This window comes from Scylla paramamosain, chromosome 8, assembly GCF_035594125.1.
Source record: "Scylla paramamosain isolate STU-SP2022 chromosome 8, ASM3559412v1, whole genome shotgun sequence".
Lineage (NCBI taxonomy): Eukaryota > Metazoa > Arthropoda > Malacostraca > Decapoda > Portunidae > Scylla > Scylla paramamosain.
This window is the reverse complement of record NC_087158.1, coordinates 4,174,984-4,180,000: the sequence shown is the minus strand read 5'-3', so window position 1 is coordinate 4,180,000 and position 5,017 is coordinate 4,174,984.

Below are 5,017 nucleotides of genomic sequence, written 5' to 3'. Positions count from 1 at the left end.
CCTTTTTTTTTTTTTTTTTTTGAGCATATTCATTCAAAGACAAAAACATCAATTATGATCTGTATATAAACCCTGAGAAAAAAAATCAAAGATTGGAACTGGTAAAGAGAAATCGAACATTTAAGTGAAATTTTTTTTAGCAATGTACACACATAGGAAAGAAGGTCAAGGTGACGCGCGATACACAGGAATGAAAGACGCACCTTAGCTAATTAATATTAGGTGAGTAATAGCTATGATGCAAAGAAACATAATGTCCTAGTCCTGAAAATTTTCAGTTCCGCGTTATCAAGGAGGTCAAGAATACATCAGCTTCTTTACTCAAAATCCTGGTCACTACGTCTCTGCTAAATCAACAAGTGCTTAGTGCTTACTGATTAGGGAAAAAATATATTACTGTTTTATATAATGGAGGAGACAAAAGTGAACGTGGAATTTATCGACCATGTAACATGATAGTCATTAGTAAAAGGGATTTTTTTTTTTTCGTAGGAGGGACACCAGCCAAGGGCAATAAAAAAAAAAAAAAAAAAAAAGGCCCACTGAGATGCCGGTCGCCGAATAGGGTCCGAAGCGGTAATCAAAAAATGATGAATAAGTGTCTTGAAACCTCCCTCTTGAAGGAGTTCAAGTCATAGGAAGGTGGAAATACAGAAGCAGGCAGGGAGTTCCAGAGTTTACCAGAGAAAGGGATGAATGATTGAGAATATTGGTTTACTCTTGCATTAGAGAGGTGGACAGAATAGGGGGTGAGAGAAAGAAGAAAGTCTTGTGCAGCGAGGCCGCGGGAGTAGGGGAGGCATGCAGTTAGCAAGATCAGAAGAGCAGTTATCATGAAAAATAGCAGTAGAAGACAGCTAGATATGCAACATTGCGTCAATGAGGAAGAGGCTGAAAACAGTCAGTTAGAGGAGAGGATTTAATGAGACGAAAAGCTTTTGATTCCACCCTGTCTAAAAGAGCGGTATGAGTGGAACCCACCAGACATGTGAAGCATACTCCATATATGGACGGATAAGGCCCTTGTACAGAGTTAGCAGCTGGGAGGGTGTGAGAAAAACTGGCGGAGACGTCTCAGAGCACCTAACTTCGTAGAAGTTGTTTTAGCTAGAGGTGAGAAGTTTCCAGTTTAGATTATGAGAAAAGGACAGGCCGAGGATGTTCAGTGTAGAAAAGGGAGACAGTTGAGTGTCATTGAAGAGGGGATAGTTGCCTGGAAGGTTATGTGGAGTTGATAGATGGAGGAATTGAGTTTTGAGGCAATGAACAATAATAAATTTGCTCTGCCCCAAACAGAAATTTTAGAGAGATCAAAAGTCAGGCGTTTAGTGGCTTTCCTGTGTGAAATGTTTACTTCCTGAAGCGTTGCACGTCTATAAAAAGACGCAGTGCAGGGTGATATCATCAGCACAGGAGTGGATAGGACAAGAAGTTTGGTTTAGAAGATCATTGATGAATAATAGGAAGAGAGTGGGTGACAGGACAGAACCCTGAGGAGCACCACTGTTAATAGATTTAGGAGAAGAACAGTGACCGTCTACCACAGCATCAATAGAACGGTCAGAAAGGAAACTTGAGATGAAGTTATAGAGAGAAGGATAGAAGCCATAGAAGGGTAGTTTGGATATCAAAGCTTTGTGCCAGACTCTATCAAAAGCTTTTGATATGTCCAAGGCGACAGAAAAAGTTTCACCAAAATCTCTAAAAGAGGATGACCAAGTCTCAGTAAGGAAAGCCTGAAGATCACCAGTAGAGCGGCCTTGACGGAACCCATACTGGCAATCAGACAGAAGGTTGTAAAGTGATATATGTTTAAAAATCTTCCTGTTGAGGATAGATTCAAAAACTTTAGATAGGCACGAAATTAAATCAACAGGACGGTAGTTTGAGGGATTAGAACGGTCACCCTTTTTAGGAACAGGTTGAATGTAGGCAAACTTCCAGCAAGAAGGAAAGGTAGATGTTGACAGACATAGCTGAAAGAGTTTGACTAGGCAAGGTCATGCACAGAGGCACAGAGTCGGAGAACAAAAGGAGGGACCCCATCAGGTCCATAAGCCTTCCGATGGTTTAGGCCAGCGAGGGCATGGAAAACATCATTGCGAACAATTTTAATAGGTAGCATGAAGTAGTCAGAGGGTGGAGGAGAGGGAGGAGCAAGCCCAGAATCGTCCAAGATAGAGTTTTTAGCAAAGGTCTGGGCGAAGAGTTCAACTTTAGAGACAGATGTGATAGCAGTGGTGCCATCTGGTTGAAATAAAGGAGGGAAAGAGGAGGGAGGAAAGTTATTGGCGATGTTTTTTGGCTAGATGCCAGAAATCATGAAGGGAGTTAGATCTTGAAAGATTTTGACACTTTTTCTTATTAATGAAGGAGTTTTTGGCTAGTTAGAGAACAGACTTGGCATGGTTCCGGGCAGAAATATAAAGTGCATGAGATTCTGGTGATGGAAGGCTCAAGTACCTTTTGTGGGCCACCTCTCTATCATATATAGCACGAGAACAAGCTGTGTTAAACCAAGGTTTGGAAGGTTTAGGTCGAGAAAAAGAGTGAGGAATGTACGCCTCCATGGCAGACACTGTCACCTCTGTTAAGCGCTCGGCACACAAAGACGGGTCTCTGGCACAGAAGCAGTAGTCATTCTAAGGAAAATCAACAAAATACTTCCTCAGGTCCCCCCAACTAGTAGAAGCAAAACGCTATAGGCACCTCCACTTAGGGGGATCCTGAGGAGGGATTGGAGCGATAGGACAAGATACAGATATGAGATTATGATCGGAGGAGCCCAACAGAGAAGAGAGGGTAACAGCATAAACAGAAGAATTACAGGTTAGGAAAAGGTCAAGAATGTTGGGCGTATCTCCAAGACGAGATAAAAACTGAGAGGAAGCCAAATGCTGTCACAGATAATATGTTTTCCTGTGTAGGTATCCAGCAATATTACAACTGGTCACCGTGATGGAAGAATGGAGCCTAATTGTTGATGTTGCCTATAGTGACTTTGGATAGACTTTAGATAAAGCTTCGCACAGGAACCTGCTGGAAAATACGGAGCTGTTTCAACATAGGTGATGACATTTTGAACTGAACTGAGGCATTTCTCATTGGAAAGAAATAACGGATGGTTGCCAGTAGTGAAAAATCAGAATGAAAAAAAAAATATCAGTGGAGTGCCGCACATATATGTGCTGGAACTTCCAGTCCACATCGATGACACTTGTATATAGAAAAGAAAAAAATAGTGAAGGAGAGGATAGCGTCAAACTACAGGACCATCAGGCAGTGATCAGAAAAAAAAAAAAAAGATGGTTGTTACGCTCTCATCCCAAGACATGAAACATGTTTTGAATGAAACAACAAATGAGAATGTTACTGAGAAGAATCTGTAAGTGAGTCTTGATTAGGAACTGAGATTTACTTAACAACTAACAGAAAATTAAGCAGGCAAATAAGAACGCATATGACTGTGGATGAAGCAATATATTCCCGCACACCAAACGTTTGACAAGTTTGTCTTTCCACTGCTATATGCCTGGGCTCCCTTAGATGCCCGGCGCGTAGGCCTGACAACGGGCATGCAAATCTTGACTGACACTCTGACACACGTGACCAAGACCTGGCTGAATCTTTCACGTGACATTCTTATCATTTTCAGAGCCATCCGCCCGAGCGAGACAGTTGACAATTCATTAGCAAGGCCTATCAAGTATCTTTCACGCACCATATTTTGAAGCGATTTTAATTTGAATTTGAATTTTGGCGATTATTATTATTATTATTATTATTATTATTATTATTATTATTATTATTATTATTATTATTCATTTTTTTTATTTTATTTATTTATTTATTTATTTATTTATTTATTTATTTATTCATCTATTTTAAGGTGATCGCAACAACGCTGAATTGTATCAAAAGTTTTGGTGCGAATCACATCATGGTACGTAAAAGGCAAGGCTTTGTTTGTGACGTTGGTTCATCACAATTAAAATATGCAAACAAATTTTGGAGTCTATTCAAGATGTGAAGGCACTGGAGTAGTATTTTCCAACTCGAGGGGAAATTTTCCCCCTTGGTGGGAAATTCTAGGATTCCAGAGGGGAAATCTGTAACGGGAAATAAAAATGACTAGCTATTGGCCGACAGAAAAAAAAATCTCATAGAGTGTGGCAGTTTACTTTTCTTCTAGTATTATGTACAAATACAAATCAAAAGTTATGCTACGATTGCCTTACTAGTGACTATGTACGATAATTTTGGTCAGAATTCCATAATTTTGTGGTCTCTCCGAACAGGTGAACTGGTTGAAGGGGAAAAGACAGAAAAAAGACTGCGAAGCACTGCACTGGAGGGTGTTCAAGGAGAAAGCAAAAAAACCACAATACCTTCATTAGGATGATGAGAAACTAAGAAAGTTGGACCTTCCTGAATTAGCCTACAGAAGATCACCTCACCTCACCGTCACCTCGACCATGATGACCACCAGTATGAGTCTATTTTAGGCAGGAGGAAGAACATAAACAGGAAGAGAGTTCCAGAGTGTATCAGTAAAAGGGATGAAATTACTCTTGCATTAATAAGGAGGACGGAAAATAGGTAAGAGTGAGTAGAAAGTCTTGTGCATGGGGGCCGCGTGGGGTTGCGGAAAGACATGTACAGTCAACAAGAACAGTAACCATGGAAATAACGGTAAAAGATGGTAAGAGATGCGTGAAAGAGGACACTCTGTTAGAGGAGAGGAATCAATGAGACAAAAAGGTTCTTGAATTCACTGTTTAGGATCGTTATGTGAGTCAGTTAAAAAGGGAGATAAAACTTTATCGTCTAACTATAGACCTGTCAGCTTAACTTCAGTTGAAGGTAAAATATTGGAGTCAATAATAGTGAGGAACATTAGGGAACATTTAGACAAACATAACTTGATAAATGAGTCACAGCATGGCTCCACGAAGGGGAAGTCTTGCCTGACAAACTTGTTAAGTTTTTACAGTAAAGTGTACAAGGCAGTAGATAA